This window comes from Calypte anna, chromosome 3 (genome assembly GCF_003957555.1).
Source record: "Calypte anna isolate BGI_N300 chromosome 3, bCalAnn1_v1.p, whole genome shotgun sequence".
In the NCBI taxonomy this organism is placed as follows: domain Eukaryota; kingdom Metazoa; phylum Chordata; class Aves; order Apodiformes; family Trochilidae; genus Calypte; species Calypte anna.
In genome coordinates this window covers 96,987,057-97,013,851 of record NC_044246.1, presented here as the reverse complement: position 1 = coordinate 97,013,851, position 26,795 = coordinate 96,987,057, and the positions used below count along the sequence as shown (strand labels likewise).

At 36.4% G+C, this 26,795-nt stretch overlaps 1 protein-coding gene across 1 annotated transcript in view; it reads left to right on the top strand.

Annotated features, from left to right (window-relative positions):
- MYT1L (myelin transcription factor 1 like) overlaps positions 1-26,795 on the top strand; it is a 297,370-nt gene that overhangs the window by 79,863 nt on the left and 190,712 nt on the right. Inside the window, 1 exon segment of the mRNA XM_030447142.1 lies at positions 7,661-7,775. The gene's annotated coding sequence lies outside the window, so the exon portion shown is untranslated.

Below are 26,795 nucleotides of genomic sequence, written 5' to 3'. Positions count from 1 at the left end.
ATTAACTCAGCCTTGGCCAGTGTGGGGTCCATCTTAGAGCTGTCTGACATTGGCTCTCTTGGACATGGGGGAAGCTTCTATCAGCTGCTCTCAGCTTCTCACAGAAGCCTCCCCTGTAACTTCTGGTACCAAAACCTTGTCATGCAAACACAATCTGTGCACAAATTATTTGCAAAGAAAACCCAGTCAGTAGGACCATGTTAAATTTTCTCAAGTATTTTCCAGTTATTCATACAGACAAATACCATCCTTGGAGGAGAGGTACCCTTTCTGATTACACTTATACAGCTATACTTAGTGTGTGAACAATCACATATTCTTTTAATTTTTGATTTGTCTGTCTTTGAAATGACAAAATAATTAAAGGGCAATGAATAACTAGTAGTGTGTATTTGTTTTCAGTTTGAGATCCATCTTCTTCTAAATAAATTGTAAATACAGACCAGTTCATAGGCACTATTTACACTTTTCTTTTTTGTCAAGTGTATCTAACAGATCAATTATTTGCATTTCAAAAAAATCTTTTTCATTATTGTACAAATCAAAAGTTTCATTTGCAGCAAAACTTTGTGATGTAAATTATTGCAATTGAGTATATATAATGGTAATTTTCAAGTCCAGAGTAGTATTTTAACATTAGTTTTTATAAATCTTTTTTTTTGTACTATAAACATATTGAATAGAATATTGCTTATATATTTGCTGCTTGTACATTTACATATGCAGTATGACTTACAACAATACAAACTCAATGCTTTCATTTCCACATTCAGTTTTTTTTTAAATCAGTACTATACTATCATGCTTTTGCATGTAATTAAGTTACATATAGTTTATCTATTGGTTCTGAGAATTTTAAGAATCCCATGGGCTTCGCCACAGGCTATTTTCATATAAATTGCTATTTTAAAGAGGAATCAATGGGAATGTAACTACTTGTTTTGGTCAAGAGTTAAGAAATTGCAGCTTCTGAGTGACAGCTGTTGGAGTGACAGGGCATGTCTGTGAACGGGGATATCCCCATTTCTTTTTTGTTCAGAGTATGAAAAAAAAGCACTGGTGAATCAAAGTTTTTAGCATGTGGACAGATAATGAAAGTAGGGCTTCTTTCTGTGTGCATTTCCTCTTTTCATAGATAGATAAGTGGATAAAAAATGCAGTAACTGCCTGCCTATCTCTCTCTCTCTCCTTAATACATGTGCAGCTTTGCTCATGAGGCTTTAAAGCTGCGTATAAATTTTTTAAAAGTATGGCTCATGTGCTTCATAGGACCTTTTAAGTTGCCATCAGAATCAGACACAGGAAAAGGATCTTATGTACAAATATAACATGTCTCCTGGACCAGACTTTATCTCTTTTCTTCTTGTTGTACTGAGAAAGCTACTTCTGTACTTCTTTATGTTACAGTAGAACCATAGAATCATAGAATTTTTTTGGTTGGAAAAGACCTTTGAGATCATCAAGTCCAGCTGTTAATCTAGCACTTCCAAATCCACCACCAAACCATATCTCTAAGCACCACATCTACACCTCTTTTAAATATATTCAAGGACGGCGATCCCAACCAGTCCCCTGAGCAGCGTGTTCCAGTGCTTGACAACACTTTCAGGGAAGAAATTTTACCTAATATCCAAAGTAAACCTCCCCTTGCATAAGTTGAGGCTATTTCCTCTTGCTTTATCACTTGTTATTTGGGGAGAAGAGACCAACACCCATCTCGTTTCAGTCTACTTTCAGGTAGTTGTAGAGAGTAAGAAGACCATCCTCAGCTTCCTTTTTCTCTAGACTAAACAACCCCAGTTCCCTCAGATACACTTGATTACACTTGTGCTCTAAACCTTTGCCAGCTTAGTTGCCTTACTCTGGACACACTTCAGCAAGTTAGTACCCTTGTAGAGAGGGGCCTAACTGAGCACAGGATTCAAAGTGTGGCCTCACCAGTGCTGTGTACAGGGGCACCATCACTTCTGTAGTCCTGTTGGCCACACTATTTCTGATACAAGTCAGGATGCTCTTGGCCTTCCTGGCCACCTGGGCACACAGCAGGCTGTTGATCAACACCCCCAGTGTTTTCTTCAGTGTAGTGTTTCAGCCAATCTTCCCCAAGCCTGTAGCATTGCATGGGGTTGTTGTGACCCAAGCACAGGACTCAGTTCGCCTTATTGAACCTCATACAACTGGCCTGGGCCCATCAATCCAGCCTGTCTGGATCCCTCTTTAGAGCCTTTCTACCTTCAAGCAGACGAACACTCCTTCCCAAAATACACATGCTATATACTCAGTATGCTGGGTACTTCATTTCTTTCATTTTGCTCAAAAGATGGCTTTGATGTTAAATAACTTCAGGTAATGATCAAAGAAGAGAGAGAGAATAAAACTCTTAACTTGTGACAACAGATGGTAAAATGTGTCCTTAGTCTACAGAGGAATCAGTAGGTGCTTAGCATATTCACCTGTAGACATTAAGTAATTCCAATGTTGGTCATGGTAGATTGTATAAACAGCTCTGCACAAAATCTGGAATTATATACCCATCAGTAACACATGCCACTTCACCACATTCAGATATGATATAATTATTCTCTAATAGTTGTCAGTGTAGGAGTATAAAACTAAATCTGCTAGTTACACTTGCTGTGTATAGCCCATAGCCTGCAGTGCTTAGACTATAGGTCTACAATCTGTAGGTTAATGCTATTTATTTTACATTTCCATTTATCTAGTTATTTATATTTCTGAGATGTCATCAGTACCTCTTGTTTGCTTCAGAAAATGGCATGAAAAATCCAGAAAGGCAAATCACTTCTTCGCTCTACACTTGGTGTAATCATTGGCAGGTTGCTTTGCTTGCTTGCCTGATTTTCTTGTTTGTCTCTTTTAGTAACAGTGTATTGAGGAGGTGAATTTGAACACAAAAGGTGTTTGTGGACTTCTAAAATGTCTCCAAATCAACAGCTTTTAATGTAACATGCTTTCTTCTAACATAATTTGCTTGTAGTGGAGTTTTTAATTATGAGATATTAGGCAAAATTGTTACAGTCTTGTTGGGGTGCCATCCTCCCACTTTAGGCAGTTTTCATATTCCATATTGTCCTGGCACTGGACACATGCTTGCTTTGGAAGAGCCACAAGTAGTGCAGCAAAGACTTTCTTTGTGCTTTCACCATCATCATTGCCTTCAGAAATTAGTTAAGTCCACTTTCTGCACTCAGGTGCACTGTATCCCACTTTCTCCAGTGTGCCTCACCATCTGTTAGGAGGCAGCTGTTTATCTAGAATCTGAGGAGAGGCATGCAGACATTCTGAAAACTCCCTTCAGTGTCAGTTGTGTATTTTCCTCATTAGTTTTAAAACCTTGTTTGACAGTGACTGATTCTTTGAACCGTTAATCCTGCCTAAGCCACACTTAACCTCAGAGACAATGACATCCAGTGTTAACAAGGATGCTTGTGGACTGTGTATTTTCAATGCTGATATTCTTAAAATTTCTGAGAGCACTGTATCTCAACTTTGTGTATCTTCTCCCTCTGGAAGGAAGAATTCCTCTGATGAATTTGCATTGCTAGATGTTTGTATTTCAAGACACTTTTTCTTAATCATTCAGAAGCCAAGAAGGCCAATGGCATCCTGGCCTGTATCAGGAACAGCGTGGCCAGCAGGTCCAGGGAAGGGATTCTGCCCCTGTACTCAGCCCTGGTGAGGCCACACCTCGAGTACTGTGTCCAGTTCTGGGCCCCTCAGTTCAGGAAGGATATCGAGGTCCTGGAGCAGGTCCAAAGGAGGGCAACCAGGCTGGTGAAAGGACTCGAGCACAGATCCTATGAGGAGAGGCTGAGGGAGCTGGGGCTGTTCAGCCTGGAGAAGAGGTGGCTCAGGGGAGACCTCATTACTCTCTACAACTCCCTGAAAGGAGGTTGTAGCCAGGTGGGGGTTGGTCTCTTCTCCCAGGCAGCCATCAGTAAGACAAGAGGGCATGGACTTAAGCTCTGCCAGGGGAGGTTTAGGTTGGACATTAGAAAGAATTTCTTTACTGAGAGGGTGATCAAGCATTAGAATGGGCTGCCCTGGGAAGTAGTGGATTCTCTGTCCCTGGAGATATTTAAAAAGAGACTGGATGTGGCACTCAGTGCCATGGTCTGGTAACTACAGCGGTAGTGGATCAAGGTTGGCCTTGATGATCTCTGAGGTCCCCTCCAACCCAGACAATTCTATGATTCTATGATTCTTTCTTATTTATAGGTAATGGTGACTTATAAGTCTAGGAAATGTTTGTCTCAAAGCAGGATTCACATTAAGACTCTATCCATGGATTTACATAAAAGTTTATGCAAAACTCAGTTGTTTACACTTTGTAGTTACAAATGTGGTTTTGATGGAAGAAGGTGGTACACCAAATAAATGATGATAGGAAGACATTTTTTCACCTCATATTAAATTCTTAATATTCACAGTTGGATTCAAAATGTCATATTCTGTTTGAAAAATATTTTTTTTATTCATCTAATACTTTAAACATTTTTTTTTTATGTTTCTTGACCTTCATCTTAATGTTTAGTTCCAGGGTTTGGGTCTATGATATTGTTGCCCTTGAAAAGCATGACAAAAGTCTGTATAATGTCAGTAGAAGTAGGATGAGGCCCACTGTATTTTTATTTGTACTTTATTATGAATCACATTAATATTACTAATTACTTCATGTAAATTTATGTAAACTGTCTTCTGCCAAAACTTATCCAGTATCACAAATATCTCAAAGAGGTTATTATTAAAACAATTCCTTAAATATTTTTTAAATTATCCATCTTTTATTTAATCTTTCCTTAAAAAACAGTTAATAAATTACTGCAAGAAAAAACTCAAGTGACAGCTACTGTCAAAGTTCTCAGTTGGACTAGGAAAAGTACACAGCCTCTTAAAGACAAGTGGTGTTTACATGACAGTGATGTAGGGCCGGACATTTCCTTGTGATTTTTGTTTTACTGCTTCAGTTTTTCTTCTGTACCTTCAGGGGTAATAAGAACTGGGAATTCTTTGTGACCCTTGTGGGAATTGATAGTTCTCAGCATCAGATGGAATTTATCTTTTTTTGGGGGGAGTTTTCTTGGCCACTACTAAAATACCTAACTTCTCATAAGGATAAAGTATCCATGCTAGGTGTTTTTGCCATTCTCATATTAAGTACATTGCATAGAGCAACTCGGAGGCCATGTCATTTAATCTGTGTTATAAATGTGTGTTTCTTATGTGCTAAGCAGAAAGGACAGTCTCTGTAACCTTTCTTTCTACCTCTTCAGGGGTAATTCAATTTTTTGTTTCGGTTTCTGAAACAAAACATTCCTATCATTAGCAGAATTTTATGGAAAAGAGTGGGGACTTTGTTTTTCCTGTATTCTCAGTGGCAAGAAAGTTGCCTATGGCTTCCTTTGCATTTGCCAAGCTGATACTGAGGCAGATTTCTGAGTAGGTGCTGCACATAAGGAGGCCTGATTTGTGTCTGCAAAGCAGTATTCCCCAAAAAGACAAGAGTGCTGCTGGATATCAGATTTTCATATTTGCAATGGAGGGTGAAGAGTGTGTCATGGAATCCAGCATTTTCATCCCCACCTCTGTCTTCCTGTTATTTAACAACTGGTTAATTTTCAGATCTGTCAATGCTCCTTGCTTGTAAAAATCAGAATTCCCAACATTGCTCAACACAGTCATTGGGAGAAAAAAGGAAAAAAAAAACATTATTTAATCTTTTAAATTTGTTTTAAATTTGGCAGCGTGGAAATATAGAGAGCCGGCGGTCACTGGCCTTGGTGATGAACCCCGGGGCACCGTAAGCACCAGTGAATTCTGAGCCTCTGCCCCAGCTTCTAACTGATAAATATCATGATACTTATTAAAAAATATATAAACTGTGTGAAGTACTTCACAGGTTTGGTGGGTTTTTTGTTTGTTGTGGGGGTATTTTGTTTTTTTTTTCCTTGTTTGTTTGCTTGGGTTTTTTTTGTTTTGTTTTGGTTTTTTTTATTTGGTAGCTTCATCGTGTCAATAATAATTTCTTACCTGCAAATGAGTTTATAATTGCAGTTACACAGTGTGTTACAGCCACTTTCTCCTTAATTATAAATCCATCTTTACATAGTAATTTTTCCCCCCTAAGTTCAGAGGGAAAAGGCACATTAAGGTAACCATGAAGATGCATCCATAACTCTGTATACTTCTTTATAAGCAGTAAATTATTGGAATTAACTTTTTATGTATATTTGCTAAGATTAATTTACTTCCTCAGAGTCAGAATAAAAAAACAAACCAGCCAGTTGAGCTGTGTATGAGAATTTTATGAAATAAATGATGACTTTTTTGTTAAAAGGCTCTGTTGCTTTGTACATTTTTGGAGTTTTCATTTAGCTTCATTATTTTCAAGACTAAAAGCCCCTCTGTTTTTATAAAATTGCAAATAATAATAATAGACTGATACCCAGTATATCGACATGCAAACTGTTTGATAAAAATAAGTTTTAATCTTACTTTTGCTCTCATCTTCTAGTCTTGTAAAATATTTCCTTGCCTAAAGTGTAGTGTATAGGAAATGGAGTACAGTATTTTTTAAAGGATTTATGGTAATGCTGCTGAATTTAGCTGAGCATAAACAGCATGGTCAGCCCCTCAGGGTCTCTTCATTTTCCTGACACACTCCACTGCTGCCCCATTAACTCTTTGTCTGTTATTGCCATCTACTCAGTTTAATGAGAATCTTTGCATTTGAAGTTCTACACAAGAAACAAAGCTAAGATAGCTGGTGCACCTACTGCAGCTTTCAGCAGAGTATCCCATTCCCTTTGCAGTTTTTTTAAAAATTAAAAAGTACTGTTGTGTTCTTCAGCAAAATAGTTGTATCATGACCTTTTCTTTAATTATGGTAGACACTTATCAAAAGCATTGAGTAATGACTACAAATGCGATGTGTTATCTGTGTAGATTTAGAAGGTATGGACATTCTGAATAGCTGCTAGAGGAGGCTTTTCCTTACATTAAAATTCATCATATTAATATTGACTCTATAATGCAAAGAGGAATAGTACTGTTGGAGACTTTGTGCTATCAAAGCAGAATATTATATTTCTTCTATGAAATAATAAGACAAAAGGATTAGGTGCTGTTTTCTGATACCTGTATGAGTCCGACTAACTGCTGTAAATGGTTGGTATGTGGCTCATTATATTGGATTCCTAAAAGTGAATGTATTACACTCGTCTGAATACATGCATAAACCATCTTAAATTATTAAATTATAAACTATATTATGAGACAAGGACTCAATCCTAATTAAAGCTTGAGTAATACTGCACTGGGACACAGCATAGGATTTAAGAACAAAACTAATTTTGGATTCATTATTAACTGATCAGCAGAAGCAAAAACTCACTTTAAAGTACCTCAGATATTTAACAGGTATGGAAAGTCTTTGCAATGACAAATAAAATGTCTGAATAATTCAGTACATTTCTAGTCTTAAAAACTGAGGAAATCAGTTTGAAACAAGCTTTTGTATTATTGAAAGACTACTTAAAAAAGCTAAAATAACAGGTGAGTGATTTTCTCTGTTCTTGGTACATTTGTTGTCCTTTAGTAAAGGTTTTTGTTTTGTTTTGTTTTTTGTTTTTCTGTTTAGAAAATGAATCTGGAAGAAAATTGGTGAATCCTATTCAGTGGACCTACAAGCACTCTGACAGGCTCAGAGAGCAGAGTCTGGACCAAAGAGCAATCACCCCACCAAACAATTTCAGGTACAATTGACCTAAATATAGCACTCTGTCTAGATTATTGACAAGAGTTCATTTCCTGTAGTGCTTTTCCCATTTACCACTCCTGATAACCACTGTGATCTTATCTGTCTGGTGCTGCATGACTTCTGGGATGGAGCTCTGAGTTCTGTTGTGCATTATTTTTAAACACACAATTCATGCTAAAAGAGTCATTTGCAGTTAAATTAGATTATTCATATATTATTCTTGCTCCTGAAGTTACATGGAAAAGGAGTGAATGCTTGAATCCTTATGGACTGGAATTCTTTTTCCTGTGAAGTCAGAAAGGTAGTAATAGGTACTGCAAATAAATGGATTTTATTTCATCAAACTGTAATAATACATTGGAAAACTTGCTATTTCTTTCTTTGTATGTATCTTTAAAGTAAGGCTTCCCTTAGTGTCATCCTGCACCCAGGCAATCACTGTAGTTATCACATGCTGGCATGAAAACAAATGAGGGTATGAACAGAGTGTGTAAGTGTACAGAATGTGGATGAACTGAAATCAGTGGCTGATAATGATAAAATACATTTCAATTTCAAAGAATACATTTTTCTTAAGCATTGCTTGCAAACTTCTGCAAAATACTAAGTATTATCACATTCCTTGTATGTAGAATGCAGAGAAAATAGATGGTATTCACTTGCAGTTCCTCATAGAATTTATTTTTTTAAATGCTACTTCTGTTGAATTTGTTTTAAAAAAATCTATGCATTGACCAGAAATAAAATAAAATTAAAATAATTAAAAAATGAACAACAAACAAAATTATTATCAGATTCCATGCTGATCATACCCAGGCTGTTGGGTAACCATTTTTTACAGACCTTTATTAACTAATACAGTGGGAGAAGATTGTGCTATTAGTTTACTGCATATATCCTACGTTTACCCAAAGGAACATTAGAATGCCTGTTTTATTTGGGGAATAAAGTCCATTAAAAGTCATAGGTCCCACTCTGCAAAGGTACCTCAAGACAAAGTTGAGTTGAAAGGTGAATAATGTATAAAATAGACACACATATATAATCTATTGGTCTACTGACCTGGTTCCTTCGATGATGACAGAAAGTAGCTGTGAATGTAGTTAGACTCAAGAATTCTATAATAAAATAAGATGAAGCATAAATCTGTTAATTCTATTGTAGAGTAGTTAATTTTTTCCAAGGAAAATTTATAATAAATGTAGGACAGGATTTACCCCTGATTTTTTTCTCCTCAATCTACTGTGATGAGTTGATTAGACACAACATACTATATTTGAAAGCAGTAGTAATTTGGAATGCTAGTATAATAAAAAAGCAGTCCAAGTAAAGTAATCTGTAGATGGGATAAGAATATGCAAGTTATGGTTAACTGGATTCTCAACTGGACGGGTTGAATTCTTTCTACACTATGTTTTAGGATCCTGAGAAATCTGGGTAGTCCTTTCTGATAGGGTGCTAAATAACTTTAAAGTTTGAGAAAACAGATTAATGGGAAGTTTTTTCTGTTGTAGATTCTTCCACAGAACAATTAAAGTACCAGTTGTCTAGAGGGTGCAAAAATAAAATCAATTCTTCCTCAAAACAAAGAGAGAATTCACAAGCAGGTACCAGCAGCTCTCCAGAATGAATTGTAATATTTCCCTTTGTTACAGTTGATATTTTACAAGTAGAACTCGTCCTAGTCTTATTGACTCTTCTCAGTTCTGATTTCTGCTATTTTGTTTTTGCTTACATAAAATATATCTAAAATGTGATCTTATATCCACATAGGTATATCAGATACACACATTTTTTTCAATATTGTCCTTACAGTCCAGATCCCTGCATGGCTGACATGCAAACAGTTGTACATAATGTAGATGAGTTAGGAACTAACCCCTGAAAACCCTAACTAAGCTCCCTTCTCTATGTGAGTGGTCTTTCTGAGGACTGCTCACATCAACTGATGACAGATAGAAACATCATTCTGGACCTTATAGTAAGCTCAATCTTGTAATGTATTATGGACCAAATTTTTAAAGCATTTTTAAATAAAGTTATTAGACATCTTCAAGGGATGTTCTAATCCCTTACAGGATGAAGACCCATAGAGGACAATAGTATAGAATAGGGATTTTAAAGCACCTTATTCCTGCTGTTTTATTGAGTTTACCTGCCACCACAGTGAAAAGACATAGTAAAGCAACCTTAATTAGGCAGCATAGGAATCCCTGGTATGCAACATTCTTCTAAGCTAGCTTTATATTCTTCCTGCTTGTTCTACGGTGCCTCAGGGAATGAAAAAAGTCTGTTCCATTAATTAGAGAATTAGCTAATAGTTGGGAAAGATGAATTCAGGTTTTGCCTATTCCACAAACATTCGCAGTTCACTTAGCTAAGTACTGAGCAAAATTCAGCAAGACCTAAGGATCAGGGATTGTGACTGTATTTTCTCTGCCTCTGAAGCAGAATCAAGTGTCATTCTGTGTTCCCATTACTTAGTTACCCCACTTAAATACCCGAGTGGTCAGAAATCTTAGCTTTCTTCATTAGAAGAACAGAATTCTCTATGCTTCTCTATCATACTGTTCTTATGTAAGGATATTGATGGAATGGCAGGGACAGGAAGAAATATAATGCCTCATTTTAATTCAGACAAGACTATTACCAATATACTGTCATGATGACAAGTTCATGTTATCTCTCAGCAGTGTAAGTCTTTCTAATATGACTTTCTAAAACAGCAAAGTTCATCAATCAAAATGTCACATGTAGCTAAATTTACAGTTTAGGAATTAGCACTATAAATTTAAGTAGTAGAAATCATCACATGAAACTGTGCTTCTTTCTCTTTGTCTCGCCCCGGACTTAAGTGGTTCAGAAATGAGGCTGTTGGCTCTTTAAATAGCAGTTTCTAGGCAGCATTTCTGCTCCTGTGAACAGGCATGCTTGTCTGTATTGCATGGGCCAGGCAGCTCTAATTGATCACAGGCTGCTGCTGATGTTAGTATGCTGAAGAGAACAGTTATGTTAAAGCTAAAAATACCAGGGCAGGGTCATATCATTAAAAAAAAATTAGGAAAAAAAGGATTCTTGTATTTTATTGCATATATAGCTCAACTTCTAACCAATACTTAATCCTTAAAACATCCTGAAAATTGCTTGGGACATAAAATGAAAATAACCCCACTATCAAATGGCGTGGTGTCTTCTCATTGTACTACCAGCCGCATGTATAAATCCCAGTCCCATATACAACATAAGTAAAAATGTTATTTTAAGAGGAATCTGATGATGGTAGAGCTGATAATTTTTGTAGCAAACATTTAGGAAGTGTTGGAGTACTTGCGTTAGAAGTGGTAAAATTTAATTTTGCTAGTTTATTGCAGCTTCTTACAACTTAATCCCTCCTTTTCTATTACTCTAGTAATTTATGAAGAGTTATCATGTAGCTTTATTCTGACCATTTTCCAGTTGTCTGCTTTGTAAATTATTCTTTTATCTTTATAACTATTGGTTTGTAAATTCTGGTGAGCAAAAAAAAAACCTTAGCAGATATGTACATTGTGCTCTTTTGCAATTCAGATAAATGACTGTGTATTGCTTAGCTGCTACATATAGCTGAAGTATTTCTTCTGAAGCCAAGGAAGACATAGAAGACTAATCTGAAAGCCAAGTGGAATTAAGAGAAAGACTTCATCGATCAAAAAGGGTTTGAATCAGGGTTGAGCTAGGGCAGAACTATGCTTTTTATACAGTACAAATAAAGCTTTTAGTAAAAAGCCTACAGATAAAAAAAATACTTTGATACGTAGGTACAAAACAATTATAGAAGTTCATTTCTACAGCATGCAGAAATGCTCAGTGCACTGAGAATGCCAAGGAAAGGAGTATGCTTGATAAAAATGATAAAAAATCTTATCCAATAAGTAGCTAAAGTCAAGCAAAGGTACATGCTTTACAGTCAATCAAAGCTATGAGATTTTTTTTAAAAAAGGTTTTAAAAAGAATGGTGGGAAGGCCGAGCGTGTGCAGATTCCTATAGGTTCAACATTCCTTTCTGTATACAACAATTTATGGCTCTGTAGTATGTCCTTATTAATATTACTGCAAACAAAACTTAAAGAAAGGGTACTCTGAAAGTTTCCTGTCATCCAAACACATTTTTGGAAAGGTACAGAGGGGGTAGACACTACAATTTCACTGTCAGCTTGCACATTTCTAGAGGGAGATTGATTGTGGTTTGGGACAGTGCAGGGCATTGCTACTCAGCAACTTTCTGTAGTGTTGTTCCCAGATGACCTCATGGATGGATTTATATTTCAAAATCATACAGATGTTAAATATTGCTGAAAATAGCATTCACTCTTGTTGTGCTCCCTTTCAGGGCTTCTAGGATGAAATTTATCTGTCCTAAGGTAGATGTCTTTTATATCTAAATTGTCTTTGGCTAGGCTGCCTTTATAGTCAATGGAGAGAAATAGACACTTCTTTGGAATGAATCATCTGTTTGTAAGACAGGCATCTAAATAGGTCAGATGAATCAAACTGTAGAGGAGCATATTCCTTACTACTGGGAATAAAGGGAATGTAGGGATCATCTTAAATGTTGATGCCTGTATTGCAGATACCTAAAGTAAAGTGAAGTGAATTGAACACTGTCTATAGGAACTAAGTCAGAGCTCTAAATTAGAGGAAAACACCCTACTCTTCAGGAAGAACATTTTCCTTCAGAGGATCTGGTGTCACTGCACTGGGGTGCATAGTCATAGTCACAGTCATCAGGTGATAAATGTAAAAGAAATATTACACCCCTATCTTCTCCCCCATAGCATTTTAAGAAGTGATAACTGAGTACTGTACTGTGGGAATAAGTAACTTATATACATCTATCATTAGTTGTTCAACTGGCTACACAATGGCATTAATTTTTCACTGATCTGCTAATAATGTTAATGTACAGGATCTCACCATGGTTTGGATTGGTCCTTATAAACTGTTTCAGAACCACATACTTTTTTCTCAGTCAGAAGTCTTTGCAAGCAGACAAAGAAGTGAAGGTATGTAGTTAAGTAAGTTAGTAGACTAATTTAAATTTTTTCCCCATTGTAATAATTATGGTTAGTGTCAGAGTTTCACTGAAGTCTCCAGCAGATGAGGTGGTTTGTACAATATGCCCGAGTGTCCCATGATGCATATTTTCAAATGCTAACAAATGAGTTTTGCAGAAAGGATCTCGGCTTTATTTTGTTTTTCTTTGTTTTAAGTGTCAACCATAAACAATAAAAAGGAACATACAAGAACAAACAACATTATTTATTGTATATTTAAAATATAAAACAAAACCATAAAGACGGGTTGAAAGCACTTGAACACCCATGCAGCTTTTTCAGCTGCCTCTCTTCTTCCATTATTTGCAAAAATCATGATCCCAGGAAACCTGCAAGACTTTTGTCAGATGCATACCCAGGAGTAGCACAATGATGACAGCCTGGAGTAAGCAGATTGCTCGTGAGGCTAGCAGGTGCCAAAACATGCTGTTTTATGACCCTGTGTAAATATGCCAAAAATATCTGAAATGTACTTCAGTAAATAAATGCAAAAAACCCTTAGGCTTCAGAAATACAGTCTGTAGAACTGTCTGAGATTAAGCAAAAAACTTTTAGTTAGAAGACTAGTGTTCTAATTTCTGCTCTGCAATGGGTTAGCTGTTTTCAGGTAGTGATGCCTTTTGTCCAAAATCTGTATTTTGCTACTTTAATAGATGGCATGTCTTTCAAAAGTAATTGAAAGCAGAACGACTATGGATTCCATAGATGAAAACATGAAATTAGGTTGAATCATATGCAAATGTTGACTAAATGCCTCTACATCATTCTCCCTGTCTTTTAGAGTTATAGTATTTATCTGTCTTCATTTATAGTAGTGTCAAATGTGTAAAGAGCAATAAAAATTGCAGTGTAAGTTCAGGTGTTGTCAAGTCAGTTTATCTTAGTATTAAATGTAAAAGTAGATTCATAGCTATAAAACATTTTTCTTTGATCAGCCTGAAAACAATTTGCTATAGGTGAAGTAAGATTTAAATGTCTGTGTTAAGCAATTGCATTTAACGTTAAAGACAGTGCTACCAGAACTGTGATAAGTCAATTTATATTTGCAAAATGCACTGTGAAATTGTCAGAATCATTGAAATAGTACTGTGTGTTTAGTATATAAAATCGGATCAGTGCAATAAAATATGTAGCTGAAATTGAAATACAAAGGCAGGGGTGAAAAGGAGTTAAAAAAGAAGGTGTGAAATTTTCTTTGCATTTTCAATATTGTATTTAAATTTGAAATCCTTGTACCATTGTACCCCTTTGAAAATTTGCTGCCGAATGTATTTTGTTTAGGGTAATTAAAAGTTGCTAAGAAGTAAGGGATAGTAATTTTGAAAGAGGAATGATAATTGCTATAGTTTGTAGATACTTAAAAAAATGTCCATGAGATAAATTTTGCAGGGTGAAAAAGTATTTCCATGATACAAGCACTTGATCTTAAAATTTGGTTATGAATGCAAAACCAAGGAATCAAAAATTTAAGTGGTAATGTATCATAAATGATGCAGGAGAGACAAAAACTTAACCTTCTGAAATTTATGAATGTGTGTACACAGTGCATGTTCTGAAGCATGCACTGAGCTGGCTCTGTGCAAAATGTCAGTGTTCTTTATCTAAGAGATTAGAAAAGCAAGATTTTGGATGTAGTCTGTCTGTTCATCAACAAGATACACCATTTCTCTAAGCCATGGTAAGCCAGGAAGTGCACACTGAAAAAAAAGGAAAGCATCTTTTAAAACTGAGATCTTACACTGAATATGTAGTCATGTGTTGCAAACATGATGGGTCATATCTTTGCCTGCAAATGAAATCAAGGAATGAACTCATAGAACAAGATGTGAACTCTGATTCAATATATATGAGACAAGCTAGTTCTAAAATGATAGAATATTTCAAATGAAACCCACTTAATCAAATACACATATATCTACCCATCTGTACACAAGCAGCCTGTAGTTTTCACAAAATAACCCTCTCAACCATACAAAAAAGAGGAAGTGAAGATGTGATCTGGGTTAATGTATGTATTTGAACAGAGCTGATAAAAATGTGTGTTTCGGCTCCACGTTTCTTGGGGTCTTACTTAGGTTCTTAGAATCTTTCCTCTAGTAACCTTGCAACAAAATCTGTAAGTGATGGCTTGGTTTCCAAATTCAGTGTGATATTTTGTTTAAGGCTTTAAGATGCCAAAATACAGGTGTCTACATGCAGATGTCTATCCTAGTCAATGGAATTGGGAGGGTGATTGGGCTGTTGAATATCTTTCTAAGATGCACTGACTTCACTGTCTGGATAACCACTGACTACATTGGCAGGTTTGACAGTGCTTGCATGTACATGTTTAATTTTACTCTTCACCTTTCCTTCTAATATAACTTTTTTGCAATCCCTGAATTTTCTGGAGTAGTGTAAGCTATATATACAACAAAATAATACAATCTATAATCTGCTCTGTGCAATTAATTTCATATTTTATTAGTTTCATTTGCTAAAGAGGACTTTTAGATTCTATTGTATACTGAACTTCACGAATATTGGAATTAGAGTTCAGATTTTAGAGGATATTAGGTAAAGGTGGACATCTCAGAGTATGCATGGCAGTTTCCACATAAATTATGTGTCCAACTTACCTGAAAATTGAAATAGGTTAAGTAAATAATTTATTGAAGCATTTCACAAAATCTGTCAAATCTGAGTTTGCTTTTCTAGGCATTTTCTTCTACCTCTATGAATATTTATAAATATTCTAGTATTTAAAACCATTTTACTAAGTTCAAAGAAGCTTTGCTTCCTTGAAGAGCAGTTGTTGAGTTTCAAAAAGTCACTGCCTAATTCTTAAGGGAAAACCCTTCAGGGTCAAATAGAGTCTACATGATTTTCTTGAATTCTTTTATAGAACTTAATAACTCATTCTTTACAAATGGTATTATCACATAAAACTTACATTCAAAGTAAACACAAAAGTTCTATATTAAGGGAATGTCCACCCGAAAGGGTCTGCATATACTTTCAAACAACAAGAACAACAAAAGACTAGCTTGTTAGTGAGACAGTTTTTTTTTCCTGTTTTCTTTTCCAGTCTCAGAAAGCTGCAGACAGTCTGTTTAAATTGTTAGCTCAGTAACAAGCACCATATTGAAGAACTGGTGGAGTAGCTTTTGGTGAGAAGGCTTGGAGAATTTGTAGGAAGGGAGAAACATCTCACTTAGGATGATTTCCTTTGTCCTATATGGACCACATCAAACCCCATCTCTTAGTCTATGATGATGTGCATTCACTGAAGCTGAGTCTTCTTTGCAACCTTTTTATGTTTATTGGCACTCTAACTTTCTGTGGTCCAGAGATATACACTGAAATTTATGTAAGCTGAATTACTTTGTTGTTGAACTCATGTAGTTTAATTAATTAAAGTGAAAGTGTTAGGCAGCAGAAACTACTGTGCTGTAGCATATTACGTAGAGTATGGTTTCTATATTTTAAGCTGCCTCTTTTAGTGTTTTAAAATGCTAAAAGAAAATTTTCACTTAAATCTGGTTCTGAAATTTTTATAGAAACTAGGAATAGTTGGAAATGAAATAGTAATTCCAATATTCCAGTTGCTATTGCTCATTTCAATATATATTTCCTATAGTCAAAAGTAAATTCTGTTTTGAACAAGCTTAGGGTGAGTGCATCCTTAAGAGTAACAAATCAAGCAAAGAAGGCAGTAGACTTGCATGGATGAGCAAGGTAAAACTTCTGAAAAACCTCCAGTGGAAGAAAGACATTTATAGAAAGTGGAAAAATGGACTGGCCACTTGGGAGGAATATAGGAACATTGTTAAGTGTATGCAGGGATGAAACAAGGAAGGCTGAGGCCCACTTAGAATGAAGTCTGGCAAGGGATGTCAAGGACAAGGGGAAGGACTTCTTCAAGTATCTCAGAGCAAAGGGAAGATTTAGAAAACATGGTCCTGTGACTTAATGTGGTGGGTGCTCTGATGATGAAGGATACAGAAAAGGCAGTTAATAAATGCTTTCTTTGTTTCAATCTTCACTGCTGGGGCTATCCCTCAGGAATCCCAGAGCCTGGAGGTAAGAGGAAATCTTGAGGAAGACTTTCCCTTGGCTGAGGAGGATTGGGTTAGAGACCATTAGGTAAAATGGACACCCACAAATCCATGCACCCTGATGTCATGCACCCATGAGCAGTGAGGGAGCTGACAGATGTTATTTCTAAGTCACTCTGCATCAAATTTTAAAGGTAATGGAGAACAGGAGAGGTGCCCAAGGACTGGAGGAAAGCCAATGCCATTGCTATGCTTGACCAGTCTCATGGCTTTCTATGCTGGTAACTGTCTGGATAGCTGAGGGGAGACCAATGGATGTTGTCTCCTTCAGCTTCAGCAAAGCTTTTGTCTCCCATAATGTCCCAATAGCTGAGCTTAGGAAATGTTGGTTATATAGGTGGAAGTGAGGTGAGAACAGGGAGAACTGGCTGAATGGCCGAGCTCTGAGGGTTGTGATCCACAATGTAGAGTCTAGTTGGAGGTCTGCAACTAGCAGTGTCCCCCAAGGGTCACTACTGGATCCAGACTTGTTCAATATATTCATCAATGACATGAAAGGAAGGGTAGTTTTGCTGCACTCAGAAAGTTTCTTGATGACACAAAACTGAGTGGCTGATACACCAGAAGGCTGGGCTGCCAGTCAGCGAGACACTGGCAGTCTGGAGAGCTGGGCGGAGAGGAACCTAATAAAGTTTAATAAAGGCAAGTGTAGGATCTTGCACCTGGGAAGGAATAACCCCAGTCACTAGTACAGATTAGTGGTTGACCTGCTGGTGAGCAGCTTTATGGAGAAGTACCTGGGTGTCTTGGTGGTCAGGTTAACATGAGCCAGCAATGTGCCCTTGTGGCATAAGAATGCAAATGGTATCCTGGAGTGCATTAAGAAAACTGTGGCCAGCAGGTTGAGGTAGTAAAGCGTCCCTAGTGAGGCCAGTCTGGAGTACTGTGTCTAGTTCTAGGCTCCCCAGTTCAAGGAAGACAAGTAACTACTGGAGACAGTCCAGCAGAGGGCTGTGAAGATGATTAGGGGACTGGAGCATCTAACAAGAAAAGGCTGAGAGGCAGAACTAGTAATTCTAATTCCAATTCCAATTTCCTTTTGGGATTTTTATAGTGATCATCATCATAGCATCTAAGTAACAAACAAGCATTAAATTAACTTTACCACAGGCCCCAGAGATAGAAGACAATGTGATTTCAATTTTATGGCAGGGGTACTGGCCCAGAGGAACTATGTTCAAAAGATGCCACTAATCTTTTAGACCACCCTCAGGTGTGTAGGTCCAAAAGTCTCAAATCCTTACTGTCATATAGAACTTTTCCAACTCAGGTCCTCCTGTTTCCATCTGTGTCTCTGAGGCTTCATCATTTCTGCTAATTCAAATGCTTTATCTCAGTGAGTCACACAGAAAATTAAGAATAGGCCCTTAGTGACCACCTGTAAAAAACCTGTTTTGACTGACTACAAGAAGGAGTTTATAGCAAGAAAAGATAGAATCCTACTTTCTGGGTTGACGTCCAATTATCTTAACCATTCTTCCTCTTCTGGAAATGCTGTCCCATTTTTTTTAGTGCATTTCTTCAAAATTCTTCATCAAATTCTTTCTTCAGTACACAGTTCTGATTCATCCTTACAGAAAGACCATTTTGTGAACTGTATGAGGGAAGCGTATTCTGGGAAAAATGGTATATGAGTCATGCCATTTGTCTCCATCATGATGCCCATTCACAAGAAGGGGAGAAATTATGTTATGTGGGCAAACTGATACTTCTGACTTCTTTGTCCTTGATTTGGTCATATTAAAAACGTTACTTCAAAAGTCTGTGTGTATGAGAGACAGAGAAAAAGATAAAAAAAGTACACACCATTTTAAAAATAAAATGAATATGAGTATCTTAACCCCCATCTGAATTATGAGATACTTGGAACCTTAAAATCCCCCATACCGTGTTGTACCAATCATCTGTTAAAGGAGGTGCATGGAATAATCTTCCGGGAAAACTACTGCTGGAGGAATAAGACTCAAGATACCTTCTTCATTACCATCAGATCCACAGGTAATTACTGATGGCACAGAAATCATGAGCACCCAAAATTTGGTTCACAGAAGTCCAAAAAGCCTTTTTTTAGATATTATTTTTTCCCTACTCAATTCTCAATAACCTTTTCTGTCCATCCAATACAACAGTAAGTATAACCCAATCCTCTGTCCATATTAGAACAAAAATTTCTAGTTTTCACTGCCCCACTGGCTTCTTATCCTTTTGTCATTTGGTTGGACTTTTTTTTTTTTTTTTTTTTTTTACCCTGAGCATATCCTAGGTACTTGTTCTTTTTCTTCCTTGTGCTTGTCTAGAGACAGTGTCTGTACATCTCATACCTCATTCCTCCAGAATTGGATTCTCAGGCTTTTATACATCCTCATTTGCTTTGGCTCTCAAGACACAACTCCATCATTAGACTCTTTTCTTATTTCACTTTCTGTGCCTCCAGCCATTCATTGCTCATCTCTTTGTAGAACTGTTCATATAATACCATTAAGTGTCACACAATCATGGTTGGAAAAGACCTCTGAGATCACTGAGTCCAACCATTTAGCCAGGAGAAAAACAACCAAATCAAACCAAACAAACACCACCATGCCCTCTACAGCACGTCCTAAAAGTGCCATACCTACACATTTATTGAATACCTCCTGAGATGGTGCCTCCACCACCACCCTAGGCAGACTATTCCAGCACCTGACTACTCCTTCAGTAAAGAAATTCTTCCTAATATGTAGTCCAAAACACCCCTGACACAGCTTCAGGCCATTTCCTCTGGTCCTCTTATTATTCACTTGGAAGAAGAGGCCAGCACCCCCCTCCCTACAGTCTCCTTTCAGGTAGATGTAGAGAGCGATGAGGTCTCCCCTTAGCCTCCTCTTCTCCAAACTGAACAGTCCCAGTTCCCTCAACCTCTCCTCTAGACCCCTAGAGACTTTCTCTCTAGATCCTTCACTAGTTTGGTTGCTCTTTGCATTTTCTCCAGCAACTCCATGTCCTTCCAGAGCTGAACACAGTACAGCCAACGGTGTGGCAGCTCTCTCTGTCTTTCCTGCCTGCCACTTCTCTTAGTAGGGAACTGATCAGAACTCTTTTCATGTAAATGTAATTGTAAATTTGAGAGCAGAGCCTCTGTTCACTCTAGGGCAACACTATATATTTTGCTCAAAAATTATACTTAAAGCCAAATATAAAAACCAGACATAATGTACTCAAGACCTGACTCTATTTCAGGAAAACTTCTACTCCTGTTAGATACTTGCTATGGCCACTCTTGCTCGTTGCTGCTTTTTCTCTCCATTGCTGATGATATTTTATCTGATCTGATTTATCTGTCTTGAATCCAGACAGATTCTGGATAAAACCAAATTTTTGGGATGTTGCATGGATACAACCCCATAATTCAACAACAAAATGAGACATACAGGCTATTTGAGTTAGAGATGCAGTTCTCTAGAAATCCAAGTAACAACTGGGCAAGTTAATCTGTTAATCTTTCAACAAACTGTTAATGTATTGTAATGCAATATCATCGCTTGGACAGAGCCTATGCAGATTAATGCTGCAACTCCAACCTTTGGAAATTGTACAGTGCCATATATTCTTAAATCAAGTTACTTATTGCACAGTCATATAAGGTTTGAATCCAGAAAGGCTTAAGATCTTGCTGAACACAAGATGGATAATGGATAATTTTATCTGCATATTCTTGTATTGGTGTATAACTGAAGATAACCTATCATTATTTGATCTTGAATTTAAAATAACAGAAGGTGGTGGATTTACTTTTGTTCTAAAATTATTTCTAAATTAGTTCTATTAAGGAAAAATTCACCTGTCTTCTGGGGACAAATTATTCAGACAGCAGAATTATCCACTTTGGAAGCAAGACAGGTCTTTTTTCTTGCTGCAAAACCTGCAAAAAACCATGGCCTTGTTTAATGGTTTAAGTTAATGCTATAATGGTTTAAGTTTGTATGCTGTCAAAGTTCACAGATTTTCCTATGAAAGATGAAAAGTAGAGTTGTGTACAGTTGAGATCAGTCACAGCCTTGACAGCCACCACCACCGCACTGAACTTTGAGCACATTGTAGTTTCCAGTTCATGTTGATCTGAAGTGTTGACTAACATGGTGTAAAGTATAGTTCAGGACATTTTGTAGAGGTAGCTCAGGCTGATTTCATAGAACTAAGGGCCTGTTCCTTGCTAGGTTACTTCAGACCACAAAGAAAACCATGGCTGATCCCTTCCTTCTCCAGGAGGCAGGAATTCTGTAGATCCCACCATATGTATGCTGATGGTCAAGAAAATGAGTCCTCAGAAAAGTAACAACCAAGACTGAACTATTTTATATAAACAAAGTAGATTGAGGAATGCAAAATCAGTCTACTTCGTATACAATTCAGGAAGAAGGGACTCAGCCTTATGCTGGTTAGATTTATTGCCAAATTATGGCTTAAAATTTAGATGTGAACCAGGAATTATGATCAATACAGAATGTAACAAATTTTCATGGATTTTCATAGTAAATGCTGTCTTCCCTCAAAGTTTGTACAAACCTATGTACTAAATGCAGAGACAAAAAAGGACCCTTTGTGACTGGAATTCATACATGGCACAATAATGACATTTTCTGATTCCTTGAAATGGAATATAATTACTAGATAAAGAAATTTTATTGCATCCAAAGAGAAATATTAATTTACAAAATCTATCTTTTGTGTGTGTGTGTGTTTGTGTGTTTTGTTTTGTTTTTGTGCCGACAAACATTTTGCAGCTCATACTTTTTTATTTTTCATAAAAACCGTACCAAATTTTCTGCTCATTTGGGATGAGTCTGGAAAGTAAGGTTTCTAAATTAAGAATTATGAACCTTACAACCCTACTCTACTCTTATGGACTCTACAACCTTACTCATATGAATAGTCCCACAGTGACTACTCTTTTTATCAGTGCCAAGGATACCTAAGATCTTTCCCTTAATTTCCTGAAAATTAAATGACAGAAATCTATTTCCTGCTCTCAGTGAAGCTTCTAAATGCTTGGGGCTTTGTCCACTGTACTGAGTTTACACTCCCTAATGATGTGTAACATTCTTATGTTTTATTTCTGTTTGAGTTATGCATAATGAGTATTTGAGCACAAACCAAACTAAATTGGGGAAAGTAAAATGAAATACACAATGATACAAATGGGGTATTATATTCAGTCAGAAAGACTGTGTTTTACTAAGAATATTTTTCATGCAATACTTGCCTTTCTCCTTTCCCTCACATGCATGTAGGTAAACCTTTGCAAAGCAAATATCTTCTTTTAGCATTATTCGGTGGAAACTTCTTTACGCAACTGGAATCATGCACTGATTCTTGAGTTGTTAAAGGCAGAAGATGTTAGCATCAGAAAATCAGGCTTTTGTTCCCTAAATAAGCAGCTTTGATTGTGTTTTTGCTTGAGAATGTGTGAGAGAGAATTTTAGTATTAGTATGCATGTCATCTGTTTAAGATATTGTCCTACTTGGTTTTCACTGTATTATTTTATAGATACCTCTGAAGACTATATATTTTTGAATATTCAGAAGTAAGATTTGCTGATACTCTACCTGTAGTTGCTAGACATTTTAAATTGTGCTTTTATTTTGATTTTTTTCAGTTTCAAAGGAACTTGATTTTTCAGTTTACAAAAAGAACAGATTATACTCCAAGTACTAATCCACTGGAATTCACAAAGTCACTTTCAATCACCATTTTTCCTTCATTTACCTGGGTAGATAATGCACTCATTATTATATGATCAAGTAACAATAGTCCTGTGACAGCTGCAAACAGCTGGAAAAGATTAGAGCAACCCCTAAACTGCTCTTGACTGTGTGAATACTGCTGTAGAAAGGATCCTACACTGAAGATGGAATCCTTGCTCTTCTTCTGCATAGGCAGAAATCTGGTTCTCTGTTCAATGGCCATTTGAAATTTCAGAACATGTATTTTGATGTAAGGTATAATTTACCATCAATTATGGACTTGAGAAATCAGGTATTCTGCATCTGTTCTCTCCTTGGAAGAACAGTGCTAAATTAGCTAGAAATCTAATATTCTGTCATAGCACACTCGTGTCATCCCTATCATAGTTTCTTTCTCATAATCTTCCAAAATCTTGATAGAGTCTGGGATTTTGATCTTCTCACATGGCCCATTATGTATCTCCCTGATGTGAAATATTAAGTGAATCGAATTCTGATGAAAGATTTGCATAGATCCCATATTGTTAGCCTATTTACTCTTCCAGAGAAGCAAAGGATTCTGAAATTTTGGTGTGGTCATTAACATAAATATGTCTTGTGCTCATAAAAAAAATCCTGTTATACTCTAAAGAGGAGAGACTTAAAGAAACATATTGTTTACAACTGCAGTAGAAGGATTCCAACCTGTTAATACTTCTCTTACTAATTATTAACCTTTAAACCATGAACAGGGTGAATTTTTATATGAAATATAACAAATTATTATTTATGTTCAGTTTTCCCTCAATTTCCTTTACTTCTCAGATTGAATCCACTTATCTTGATATCTTGGGGTCAGATTTCAAAGCTGATTCCCATTCTTTAAGACATGTATAGTACTGACTCGAATTTTGTAAAGGTCCCAGACCACTAAGCTGCTTATATAGGAAATCTCATCTCCATTGCTGGGACTTGGATACAAGCACTCCTGGAAATACCAATGAATACTTACTACACTTTTGGATGTGAAAGTACCTTCCTAAGAGCCGATGCTGTATATCATGCTATATTAAAATCCTGATGATCTCTTTACACACACACAAACTGATAAACTGTGAGTTTATTATTCCATTTCTGCACTATATCTTTCCCCTTTCTGTCCTTACACAGAATCAGCCAGTAATTCAGGCTTTCAGATCTCTGAAAGTCATCTACTCTACCCTCTAGCTCAAAGCAGAGACAGCTTCAAAGATAGATCAGATTGCTTGGAGCCTCAAGCTGCTTTGAATATCTCCAAGGATGGATGCTCTATACTCCACAAGACTTCATCTGTCTGTGTACCCTGTTCCACCTTCATTTTCTTTTTGGTTTATTTTTATTCAGCTAAGTAGCTATGCTACTTTTCTAGAAGTATTAATGTTCTACTTGTCTTTTGATGCAATTGTAGATGCTTCTCATCTGTTTCTCTTCTCTAACTCTTCCCTTTCCCTCCCCTAGCCACTTTTTATCATATCCTGAGCTCTCTTACACTTTCTGTCATTTTCTCCTGATTTCCTCTTGACCATGTCTCTCCAGCTTCCTTTCAAAATTCAAGAGCATCCTTATCAATATGCCCAGTCATTAGAAAACCATCCTCTTTCTCTTTCTTTTGCTTCCCACTGTTGCTCCAGGGTCACCCAGTGTACTATTTATGCATTTGCTTTCTGTTGTGTTAAAAGCATGTGATCTTCAGTGGTTTTATAAACTCCTTCAGACCGACTTCTGACCTTCCTGTCAGCTGAAACCACTCTTACCAAATTACCTAATGATTCTCTCTGAGCCAGTCCTTCATCCTCTTCTCACACTGTCAGTTTTGAGCTTATTAAATATCATCATAGCTTGTATCTTCTGTTCAATTCTTCACTTGTTTTACTCCCAAATCCTTAATAATTTATTTTGTTCATCCTTTGAAGCATCATTTTCTGACTTCTGAAGTCCTAAGAAGTTTTAGTTTTGATTCATCTCGCTTCTGCATTTACACATTGTCTCTATATGGTCCTATGTAAAAAAAAAATACAATTGACATCTTTGCACTGCTGACTCAGATTTGTACTCCATATGTTACAACAGCAGTTCAAGATGGGCATGATTAAAAAAAAAAAAAAGGGCTTCCCTCTTCGACACTTCCTACTCCTTATTTTATCAGTCACCATCTTGTCTGCCCAGCCAGCAGTACAAATGTTACCTTTGACACAGGCCTGTTCAGAAACTCCTAGCAAGGACACATCTAAATATTTCAGGCTCCTTTCTTCATAATGCATCTAGGCTGTGACATGACAAAAAAATAATTCATATATGAAAGTAACAAATATAATGGGGCAAACTGTACATTGTTTACGTATGTGTGAATATGGTGCAATTTATATATTGGAGTAAAAGGTGGAAAGGTTGCAGTAGGCAAACTAAGCTTGGGAAGTCCACTTCATAATAAGTCCTAGATTTCACTGTCAAATACAGTTTTATTTATAACTCTATCCTTGCCTTTCTACAGCCCTCAGCATGTAAAATGTACATTAGTGCAATATTATTTATTCACCATTTCTGTGATCTCTGGATTTATCTTGGTGTTACTGTATGTAGTTGCACAGCAGAGGAATCTAAGGATGGATCCTCTGCTTTGGATTTATTTATTTTGAGAAATACTTATCAATGCTGTAACTGTGGATTTTTGTTGCCACATTAAATCTGCAGTAAAAAATCACTCTCCCCATAAGACAAACAGTATCCTGAAAATTTGTTTGCTGTTCACCTGGTGTGCTTGCTCTTCATCACAAGATTAAATATGCTTCTGAGGCTGAAAAATAAGCTCAGCAAAGTCAACATTTATGCCAGTAATATAGTAGAAAATGTAAAATATTTCCAAGCTCAGAAGTCAATGAAGCTGCTGAAGCATAAGCAAATGCTCAGAATAAATTTAATTGTATATGTGTATTGGTTCCTGGGATAGATAGTTGGCTGCGTGAAAGACAGGAGAGAGTAAGGGTGAAAAGGAGGGCCATGAATTGAGTTTCTAAATGGTTTCTATTTCGAAGAGCTTTCTCATTTCAAAAAACATCTGAATGTGTGAGATACAATGAGAATAGAGAGACTGCATATGAATTAAATTCCCCTAACATTTTAAGTCTTCTAAAAGTTTTTCCCTCATAAATACCCAAATGTGTGTGAGCAATGAGAAGGGCATTTTAGTTATTTATTTTACTGTTACCCACTGACTTTAAGTAAAACTTTTCAGAGATATTTATGTTTTTATGAATTTAATTTCTTTTAGCTGTATAGAATGTGACATTTAGTAGCCCTTTTTCTTTTCTCTGATTAGGGTGTTGATTGATTCCTTGTCTGGGTTCTTACAGATTTATCTGTTTCATAGTGAAGGTGGTCAGGTGTGGTTGTGCTGATCCACAGATTATCTGGTTTAGGACTTCAGAGAAGTGGAGTTGCAATTTCATTGCTCTCAACAGATACAGAAGTTGAAGCTTTCCATAAATAAGGTCTACTTTTAACACCTTAATAATCTTGAGAAACTATTTCAAAACTGTAGTAGAATTTATTATGATTATAATGGTGATATACTGATATACATTACTATAAAAAAAGATAGGAAAATGCCCAGGATTTATATATATACGCTTTTAAAACCACTTGCTGATATGTTTTGTCTAAGCATAAGATAATGTTCTGAAATGAGTGCTGGGAAGAATAGTGTACTGAAAGCCTTCATTCAGTGTGTCAAAGCTTGGGCAGAGGATTGAAGTCAAAGATAAATACAATCCATAGAGTTGATCTTGTCCTTCTGTCTATTCTTGTATAAAATACTGTCTATCTTTTTGAAGAGCGAGTTGTCCCTTTGTATGCTTATAACTTGTACTAGTAGTTGAGGACCACTAGTGTTATATAAATATATATATATATGTATAATATATATATATATAATTTATATAAATATAAATTGCTGCTTAGCAATAAGTTGAGATACCCTAAGCTTATGGTATTTATTGCTTGCAGAGAAGGTAGAAAGTTAAGATTGTACTACCAGGGCTTTTTTTAACTGTCTTTATTAAAGTCCTTAGGATCACCGTAAAAACA